The sequence below is a fragment of the Otolemur garnettii genome, unplaced genomic scaffold (genome assembly GCF_000181295.1).
Source record: "Otolemur garnettii isolate 467f Iridium unplaced genomic scaffold, OtoGar3 scaffold00078, whole genome shotgun sequence".
Lineage (NCBI taxonomy): Eukaryota > Metazoa > Chordata > Mammalia > Primates > Galagidae > Otolemur > Otolemur garnettii.
Window position 1 is genome coordinate 4,052,310 of NW_003852473.1, and position 11,462 is coordinate 4,063,771.

General features: G+C 37.5%; 1 pseudogene; it reads left to right on the forward strand.

Annotated features, from left to right (window-relative positions):
* Positions 1 to 11,041, forward strand: part of LOC100964477 — a 158,387-nt pseudogene extending 147,346 nt beyond the window's left edge.
* Positions 11,042 to 11,462: the final 421 nt, after the last annotated feature.

Below are 11,462 nucleotides of genomic sequence, written 5' to 3' on the forward strand. Positions count from 1 at the left end.
ACCAAGAATCCAGTATAGGTAGGTACACTGGGAATCCAGTACAGGTAGGTACATGAGGAATCCAGTACAGGTATATACACTGGGAGTCCAGTACAGGTAGGTACACCAAGAATCCAGTATAAGTATGTACACTGGGAATCCAGTACAGGTAGGTACACCAAGAATCTAGTACAGGTTTCTGAGAAGCTGCCTATCTTAACAGTGGGGGAGCTAGCTTGCTTTTCAGAAAATTATTCCCATGGTATTATCAAATATGCTGGAAAGGCTGGTCTGTAAAACACAGTATAGTGTAATAAAATTATTTCTCAATTTATGCCTAAGAAAAACTCTGAGCCTACTTATAAGTTAGGTGATATGGAACTAGCCATCCCACCTTTTCAAGCTTTAGTTCCTTGTCAACAAAGTGGTTATATCTACCTTCTTCCCTGGATTATTGGGAAGGAAATAGTGATACTTTTCTGATGATCTTGATTGATCAACTAATCAATTTATCAACAAATAAACAAATCAACTACCCAACAAATGTTCATAAGGCATCACTAATGTGTGTCATTTACAAACCATGTTTCTTTTGTGCTTATCTTGATAGGTCTACAAAGACTTCATGTATACAAAATAATGTATAAACTTTAAATTCTAAGCAAATAGAAGGCATTCGTATAATTAATAGTGAAGATGGCTCTGTTGCTTTGTTCATCCTGACCCCACACCTAAAGCTGAAGTCTGTCTACTCTTTGTTGAATAACTAGTGCCCTGTGCACCTTAGAGAGTGTCAGGCTACAGATGGTTGCAGCCTGCGATGTGAACCTCCTTCTGCTTTGTGTGGTGTTTGCCTGCCTGGGCCCTCTACCTGCAGCAGTGTCTCTGTTTCTGAACACATTAGGGTGAGCCCATCACTCCTAAAGCTGCCAGAATCATTCTGATTAGCACTGCCCCTCAGCACATATTACGTGTTCATCCCTTAAATACATCTGTCATCCAGACACTTTTGGAATCCACTTGCCCAGTTCTTGATGGCCTCCTGGATTCTGCTATAACCTCAGCCTTGGAGACAGATAATCAGCACATTTCCTAAAATATTTTTTTTAACTATAATGAATTTCCTCATTACTCTCTTCATCTTTTAAAATGCAATTTTGTCCACAAGGAGTGTTCCATGAAGATGTTATTAGGTTGTGACACTTGTGTGAGCATCACCACCAGGTTAACCATGCCGCCATCTTGCCAAGGACTGAGGAGATGCATTAGACTTGGAGAGATGCATTTTGAGAGGATGTTGAAAATGGTGCTGGGGAAGGCCTGTCAGAGAAACATGCAGCATGTGGCAGCTGTGGGATCCCTGGGGGAACTTCATGAGAGAGACACAGTAAGAGAAAGGGAAACTGGTGAGGAGATGGAGAGTAACCGAGACATGGAAATTCAAAAGGGTGAGTGGGAGAGCTCTGTCCAGGAGCTAGCGCTTTAGCACCGTCTCCAACATGGCATGCGTCTCACTGAGTTAGGACAAGCTGCTATGTGTCTGTGTTCTTTATAGACTGAGGACAATGTCTTAATCACTTTTTATTCTCAGTATTTGGTGGATAACCTGATCATTTTTTAAGTATTCAATGTTGTATTAGGAGAAAAGTATTAATTTTGCCTATGACCTTTTCTGCCTATAAACACTAAGCAAAGACAAGAAGTTCCTTGATTCTTGGCAAATTAACCAGTGAGTCTCTGATATGTGCTTTGTCATTTCAGTTATGTGTGAGAATAACTTCCTGCCTAATGATATCAGTGGACAAGGCAGGAGATGAGACCATCGAGAAAGACTGAGTCATGTTGGGGCGATCAATGAGCTTATGCTTAGTTTCTAATAGGACAAAGAGGTATAAAGAGATTTTGTACAAAGGAGTGAGAATAGCAGCAGTGTAATTTAGCAATACCAGTGAGCCAGCATTTTGGAGACTTTGGAGTCATGTCAGATGATAAACATGACCTAATGGAGGGCAGAAAAGGTGTTAGTTTATGGGTAGAATTACGAATTATTTTAAAAGAAAATAAGAAAAGGACAACAATTAAAAATATCCCTAGAGACTGGAGATGTTAATAGCAATAGCTAGCAACAGAGAAGTCAGTAGTACGAATGTTTCTGGTATAGAAAGGAGCAGAATGGACCCATGGAGAAATGGAAGCTGTGACACGGGCATTCTGGGTTTGAATTCCTGCTTTGACCTCGGTTTATCTCTCCTCTGGGTCTCAGCTTCTCTAATTGATAGGAAAAAAATGAGGGTTCAAACTAGAAGAGCTTTAGAGTCCCTTCTGGTCATCACTGTGGATTCTAGACTGATTCCTTCAGCTGCTCTACTATTAATATTTGAGTCCTGGAAGGGAGCCGATAGGTTAGGAAGCAGAGGAGCCCCAAGTTGAGTAGACAGCCCAGGCAACTGAGGGTCATTTCTAATCATGGAAAAGAGGGTATAGTGCCATGGGGTTCGGGTTGCCCCTGAGAGAATCAATTTCATGCTAACCCTCATTCTATGCCCTGGGGCTCTTTCATTATCAATAGGCCTATTGACCTGTGTGGATTTTTGCTTTATTCTGTTGGTGACCCCAGTGGACCTGTGATGAGGGGATAGCTGTCCAATTCCACCATACTGAGACAGCACAAAGCCTCTAAATGGAGATGTGGGTGCAGGGGTTTATCAGGACTGTGCTGGGTGTAATCTGTGTATGCAGATGTCAGAATAGGGAGAACCATAGCAGCTAATCAGAAGGAGAAAGTGTTCTGATGAGGAAGTACAGTGTTGGGAGGACATGAATGGTTTTTAGGGCAATTTCCTTTCTGCTGTAGTTGTCTGAAACAGAAAATGGAGGGCAGAGTGAGATGGCCAGAGGGCAGGAGAATGGCTGATCCGGAGGCAGGACTGCAGTGTCCACCAGGCAGAGAGGATGGCGTTCTTACTGAGATGTGCCACCAAGAGGAGGAGCATTCATGAGGTGGCAGAGATGCTGTGTCGGGGCTCCAGCCCTGGACAGTGGGGCCCTCTCTGGAGTGAGGATCACAGGGGAGGCAATAAATGGAATTGTATCAGTTTCAATCTGGTGCTGACATTAACCTGATTTCTCAGAAAAGTCACATCTTCTAATTTCAGGAAATTGTGCTGCAAGTGGGCAAGTGGGAGGCTTTGCTCTTACCCTCTCCCAGGAAGTGAATTTCACTGTAATTGCTTTTTATTTTCATCACTGAGTAAAATACTTCAGGGTCCCTAACTTCCTTTTAGTGCCCCAGGCTTTCATGTGGGCAACTGTTTTTAATTCTAATCAATAGGAGAGTAAACCCTGAGGAGTGTATTTAAAGTTTTGAACTGATTACAACCCAAAATCAAGCAAAGAGTTTCCAGATGCTGCAATGTGCTGCATAAATTCAATAAAAATTGCCATGCTCATTAACATCACTGCCTATTGTTATGGCCGTGCACAAATTCTATCTTTCATTGCCCATTTTGCTCCAGTTCTTTGACTTAATGATCCCCATCCAGGAGAGAAACTCCATTAGCATTAGCAGATGTCAATGTAAATGCAGGAAGGGAATGCTTCAGGATATGAAATAATCAGGCAAGACCCTGGATGTCTTGCTGCTTGTGAAAAAAATTCCAGAAAAATAAAAGTTAGCTTCTGTTGGGTGCAAACAAAATCCTAGAGAGATACCAGTTAAAGCTTTAGTTACTTATTATGTTTATTTATTATCTGTTTCTGTTTATTTTTTAAATTCACTCTTGGTTTCATCCTGCAAAGAATATGTAGAGACTCACAACAAATGCTCATGCAATGAAATAGCAGAAAGTAGAAAGGAGAAAGACAATTAGCAGCAGGGAAAGGAAATAGAATAATGTATCTACTCCAGCTATGATAAGGCTTCTGATTTGTCTCCGTGCTTCCTGGAAGACAAGAAAAGATAATGTATAATTACTGATTGTTTTCATGCCATCAGAAATCTGCAAGCATTTTTGTTTCTTAAAGGAAACAATTTTTTTTTTCTTTACTACCACTGCATTTTTTTTTCAGTGATAAGATAGGATTTATTAGATAGAAAGGAATACAGAAGGAATGAAAGGCACCAGGGCCTCTGGCAGAGGCAGGGAGACCCAAGTCCCTGTGTTAGTTATTTTTAAGAATGGAAGCTATATATGGAACTTTGTAAAGGGTCATTGGGTAATATAATGTACAATGGCTTAATTTTTAAAATAATGATTGCAGTTACAAATATCATGTGCTTGCTTCTGGCATTGACCTTTGATATAAGACCCAAGGGAATATTAACAACTATAATGCAGTATTGAAGCAGTTCTCAAGGGCTCAACTTTTGGAAATTAACATCAGACTTTCAGAGGTCCAGCTTTATTTAGGCTTATAGAATAAGTGTATTTCTCAAGTTTGAAGACTAGATGAGCCTTTAAGTTTTATTTTGTTTATTTGCTTTGAGATAAAGTCTCAGTCTGTCACCCTTGGTAGAGTGCTCTGGTGTCATCATAGCTCACAGCAACCTCAACGTCTTGGGCTCAAGAAATCCTCTTGCCTCAGCCTCCCAAGTAGCTGGGTCTACAGGTGCCCACCACAATACCCAGCTAATCTTTCTATTTTAGGAGAGATGGGGTCTTACTCTTGCTCAGGCTACTATCAAACTCCTGAACTCAAATAATCCGCCCACCTCAGCTCCCAAAGTATGAGGATTATAGGCTGGAGCCACCAGGCCTGGTAGCCTTTAAGTTAAAAATGATTTTTGTGGGTATTTTGCCTGGTTCTAGACAAGATGGAATAAGCACTCTGTACTCTGTCTCTCTCATGGAATGCAGCTAAAAAGCCTGGATAGGAGTCATGAAACAGCTATGTCAGGGCTGTAAAAAGTAAATAGCATTGGGAAAGATTAAGCTTGGTAAGAATACCAGAGTGGAGAAATCCTCTAGTACCACTGGACTCAAGGACCAGTAGAGTTTTCTCTAAAGCTAAGAAGGAGTGTAGAAAAAAAAGAAAGAAAGAAAAGAAAAACCCACTCTTTTCACTTGCTGATTTATTTTTCTTTTCTTCTTTCCTTGCTTCTCAGCCCTCAAGCAAGCCTGTGAGAGTGGCAGGATTGCTCCAGCCTCTGGGAACTGAAGTAGTAAGGGTAGGAAGCCTGCTGTTCCAATCAGAGGAGCCATGATGATCCAAGTGAGGATCAACTTCCATGTTTTTTTCCCTTTCTGCACTTCTAGAGCTTGACCACAGCTGTGGGGCAGAGGTATAAAGAGAAGTAGAATAAATTAAGACCCAATATTCTGTCCAGATAATGGAAAAGTAGCACTAGAGGGAATAAGAAAGTACTCAGGAGATCCTTAAAAGGGATGAATTCAGGAAAGTGACTCCTAAAGTTGGAAATGAGCTCCTGGATTTTTCTATGAGCTTAGTAAATGTGGTACTAATCCCCAAAAGCATACGTGGACTTGGAGAACTGAACCATGGGATGCACTAGTGTCCAGGGTTCAAGATTCCTGATGGCTCACCTATGGCACAGGCCTGAGTGGCACTGACAAGGTTTTGAGATCTTAGTTAGCACTGCGACCATGACCGGTGGAAAAGTGGTCATGACTCCAAGCCTGGATCCCAGTAGTTAATTGTCTGCCAAGACAAAAAAATATTCATATTCTCTGCAGGATTTAAGCAAGACCCAGAAACACAAAAAATAGTATACAAATTGTTCAAAACATAATCTCAAATCATACAGCATGTGAACACGTAGATAATTTACATGGCAAAAGTATACAACAAATGTAAACTTCAAGATGGCAAGATGCGGGAATGATTCAAGGAAGGCTGTAAAGAAGCTATTTTAAAAAGTGCTCCTACAATTAAGAGTGAGCACTCTTGAAATGAATATAAGAATGGAATGTTTCAGCAAAGAAATGGGAGATACAAATGAGAACCAACTGAAAATTTTAGGGCTGAAAAACTGAATAAATAAGCTCAGTAACAAATGTGGTGCTAGATGAAAGAGCAGTGAACTTGAATACAGATCAATAGTGATTATCTAATTTTAACAAAAGAAGAATAAAAGTTGAAAACATGACTAAACCCTCAGGTCTAATGCTATGACATCAGAATTCCAAAAGAAAAGGAGAAAGAGAGTGTGCAGAAAAATATTTGAAGAAATAATGATGAAAAGATTTCTAATTCCTAACTTGGACAAAAAACAGAAACCAACAGGTTCCTACAACTCAGAGACCCATTTTGAGATATACCCCCAAAATCTTTGTTCAGATTCATCATAATTAAACTGTTAACAAATAAACACAAAGAAAAAAATCTTGAGAGTAATCAAAGAAAAATGATTAATTGCTATAGAAACACAATTCAAAGGGATATAAATTTCACATCAGAAACTTTAACAGTCAGAACAGCATTTTTCAAGTACCAAGAAAAGAACTGTCAATTCATAGTCCTGTATCCAGCAAAAGTATCCTTCAGGAATGAATATGAAAAATGGCATTCTCACACACAGCACAATTAATACATTCTGTTGCAATAGACCTGCTCTAAAACGATTATTAAGTTCTTCAGACAAAAGGGAAAGGGTCCAAGAAGACAATTTGGGTTCCCTGCAGTGAAAGAAGAGCACTAGAAATGTAGATACCTGGGTAAATATAATCAGCTGTTTTCTTATTTCAGTACTACTTTAAAATATATTTTGATTATTGAAAGAAAAAAATCTCATTTTCTGGTAGGCTTTTCATTGTATGTAGGTGTGATTTGTAAGACAACTGCGATATAAACGGGGGGAACCAACATGGTGGTCAAGTTCTGTGATCCTCTCAAAGCGGTAAAATATTGATCCTAGCACTGAAAAGTTGTATGCATTTTGTATCACTATAGAAACTAATAAAAATTATACTAAGAGATACAGTTAAAAACTAAATAAAAGAGAATACTAAAGAAATGTTTAAAATAATGCAAAAAAGGAATTAGAAAAGCTAAAACTACCCAATTTTTTTTTTCTTGTACGAAAGGTCTTTATTGGTGAGGGAGAGATGGTGCAGAGCAGCACCAAGGAGGAGAGAGGAGAGGACAGGGAAGAAATAAAACTACCCAATTTTAAAACATAAAGTGACGGTAACCAAGACAATGTGGCCCTGACAATAGGATGGACACATGGATTAATAAAAAAAGAATAAAGAGTCTAGAATTAGATCCACATGTAAGAGATATTTATTTTTGACAATTATACAAAGGCATTCCAATATAAAGGATAAATTTTCAAAAAAATGTGTGTAGGACATTCATATGTAAAAATTTGTACCTTGGGTTGAACTTTATACCATATAAAAATTAATTAAAATAAATTATGCATGTAACTATGAAATGTCAGACTATAAAAATTTTAGACAAAAGTTAAGGAGAAAAATCTTAAAAAAGAGTCCTTAAATATGACACCAAAAGCAAAAGACAGAAATAAAAAGAAAAGGATAAATTGGCCTTCATCAAATTCAAGGCATCTCTGAAAGATACTATTAAGAGAATAAAAAGATAACCTATAGACTGCAAAACATTTGCAAAGCATATAACTGACAACAGACTTCTATTAAGAATATAAAAAGACTCTCAAAACTCATCAACAAGAAAACAACATAATCAAAAAGTGGGCAAAATATGTGAACAAATGTTTAACCAAAGAGAATATATGAGTGACAAATAAACAAATAAAAAGATGCTCACCATCACTAGCCGTTGCCACTGTGAGATGCTGTTATACAATAATGTACAATATCACAATGGCTGACATAGGAATAGCAATTGCCGCTGAGGATGCCTAGAAACACACTGGAAAACAATGTGGCAGTTTGTTATAAATTTAAAACTGTATTTACCATATGACTCGGCCATGCTACTTCTATTTACTCAACTATAATTTATATTCATGAAAAGCCTGTGTATTGGTGGCACCCGTAGCTCAGTAGGTAGGGTGCCAGTCACATTCACAGAGGCTGGTGGGTTCGAACCTGACCTGAGCCTGCTAAACAACAATGACAACTTGCAATGAAAAAGTAGCCGGACATTGTGGTGAGCGCCTGTAGTCGCGGCTACCTGGGAGGCTGAGGCAAGAGAATCGCTTTGGCCCAAGAGTTTGGGTGATGCCACAGCACTCTTCTAAGGTCAACATAGTAAGAGTCTGTCTCTAAAAAGAAAAAGAAAAGCCTGTGTATTTAATACTTACACTTTCTCTGCTCATAATTACCAAAAAGGAGGGGACAACTTAATTCAATGAATGTTAGGTAAACTATAGTACAACCATACAATGGAAGCACAATTTATCCATAAGAGGAAACGGACTATTGACACACAACCACTTGGGATTTCTAAAAGCATTTTCTTTTCTTTTTTCTTTTTAATTATTATGGGCACAGAATAGTTGTACATCTTTATAGGGTACATGTGATGTTTTGATATAGGCATACAATGGGAATTAATCAAATCAGAGTAATTGAGGCATCATCATGTTTGGCATTTATGATTTCTTTGTGGCAGGTACATTCCAATTCCACTGTTTTATTATTTTAAAGTATGCGCTAACTTACTGTTGTTTATCCTCACTCTACTGTGTTATCAAATATTTTTATTCTATTTACCTATATTTTTTGCAATCATTAACCATCCTCAATTTATTCCGCCCCCTCACTATCCTTGCCAGCCTCTGGTAATCATTGTTCTACTTTCTGTCTCCAGGAGATAAACTGTCCATAATATTTAGCTTCCATGTCTGAATGAAAACATGTGAGATTTGTCTTTCTGTACTTGACTTATTTCACATAACATTGATATTCTCCAATTACATCATGTTGTAAATAGCAGGATGCCACTTTTTTTTTCTTTTTTGTCCCTATATAATGCCACAATTTATCCATTCATCTACTGATAGACATTTAGGTTGATTCCAAATTTGGCTATTGTGAACAGTGCTGCAATAAACATGGGAATGCAGATCTATTTTCCATATACTGAATTGTCCTCTGGATATATACCCAGAAGTGGAATTTGGCTCATATGACAGTTGTATTTTTACTTTTTTGAGGAGTCTCCTTGCTTTTCTCCTCAGCGGTTGCTCTAATTTACATCCCCACCAACAATGTACTAGTGTTCCCCTTTCTCTACATTCTTGCCAGCATTCATTATTGCCTGTCTTTTTGATAAAAAACAATTTAACTGGGGAAATGTGATATCTCATTATAGTTTCTTTTGAAATTTTAATTTTGATATAAATTATGTCACTACTTTCCAAAAAGTATCTAAGATATTCCTGCACAACATATAAAAGTAGTAGCTGAGAAGCTAGAGATGATAAACTGTAAATAAGGCACAAAGTTTGTTCACACTCTTAATTGCATCCTAAACTATTTTATAATTCATATTTACAACCCCCCTCCCCATGAAGTTTTTGTATCCTGGATTACTCCTTCATGTTCTGTGATATTTGGTATAGTGTTTAGAAAATTCAAAAGAATATCTGTCTGAAAATGAACCATGGGTGGATAAATATAAATCGGAAACTCAACATAAACTTTCTGTGCACAAAAAGAACACTGAAGAAGTTGAAACCTGGTTCAAGTCTTAGAAGGGAACCAAAGCAGGGTGGATCTATTTTATTAATAACTGGTCCTCATGGGCGTGGAAAGACAACTACTATGAAAATACTATCAAAGGAGCATGGTATTCAGGTACAAGAGAAAATTAATCCAGTTTTACCAGACTTCCAAAAAAATGATTTCAAGGAGATGTTTAATCCTGAATCAAGTTTCCATATATTTTCCTATGAGTCTCAGCACTTTTCAAAGAGTTTCTACTAAAACCAACAAAGTATAATAAGCTATAAATGCCTGCAGAAGATCTAACTGATAAGAAGATAATTCTGGTTAAAGATTGACCTAATCAGTTTTATCAAGATTCGTGTATTTTTACATGAAGCTCTAAGGAAGTATGAGCCGATTGGCCAAGGTCCTCTTACATTCATAATCTCTAACAGTCTCAGTGGACATAATGTTCAAAGATTATTGTTTCCCACAGAAATTCAAAAGAGTGCTCTATCTCAAATATTAGCTTCAACCCTGTGGCACCAACAATTATGATGAAATTTCTTAATTTAATAGTGACCATAACCAGAATGGAGGAAAAATCACTGGACTTGACAAAACTTCTCTAGACTTGGTCCATCAGGGATGTTCTGGTGATATCAGAAGTGCAATAAATAGCCTTCAGTTTTCTTCTTCAAAAGGACAGAATAATTTATGGCCAAGGAAAAAAGGAGTATGATTAAAAAATGATACTGTACTGTCAAAATCAAAACAAAGAAAAAACTCAATAGGGTTTTTGAAAATCAGGAAGTCCAAGCTATCAGTGGCAAAGATATTTCTCTGTTTCTCTTCAGAGCTTTGGAGAAAATTCTATATCAGTGGTTCTCAATCTTCCTAATGCTGTGACCCTTTAATACAGTTCCTAATGTATAATTTCATGGTTGGGGGTCACCACAAAATGAGGAACTGTATTAAAGGGTCATGGCATTAGGAAGGTTGAGAACCACTATTCTACATTATAAAAGAGCATCTTTAATAGAATTAGACTCACCTCAGCTGCCATCTCATTTACCCGACTATATACTTGTTCAACCTGAGGAGGTAGTAGAAACATCACACATGTCAGTAGAGTTATTTAATTTTCATCTTCACCACAACCACACAGATTTCTTCGTGACCATAGATGACCTTGTGAGAGCCAGTGAATTTCTGGGTTTTGCAGATGTCCTCCCTGGTGACTGCAATACACACTCTTTACTCAGGGAACACAGCACGTCTATAGCTGCAAGAGGTGTGGTGCATTCCAACAAAGCCGGAGGATTTGCTTGTTGCCAAGTTGGAGGATCAACTTTTTGACCCTTACACAAAGACCAGTGGTTTCTAATGTATAAAAATGTTGGGAAAATTGCTTGACAACGAAATACTTTTTTTCTGACTTCTGTCTATCAGAAGGATTGCTTTAGGTAGTCTGGCTATTTTAATAGTATTGATTCTTCTAATCTATGAATGTGGAATATCTTCCCATTTTTTGGACTCTTCTTCATTTCATTTCATCCATGTTTTAAAATTTTTATCATGGAGACATTTAACTTTTTTGATTATGTTTTTTCTAGGTATCTTATTTTATTTTTAGCTCTTGTCAATGTGGTTACTTTCTTGCCTTCATTTTCAGATTGTTTATTGTTGACATATAGAAATGGTACTGATTTTCATATATTAATTTTGTATCTAGCAACTTTAGTGAATTTATCAGTTCTAATACACAGTTTTTGGTGAAATCTTTAGGTTTCTATAGATATAAGATCATATTATCAGCAAACGAAGATAATTTGACTTCTTCCTTTCAAAGTAGAATACCCTATATTTCTTTCTCTTGCCTGATTG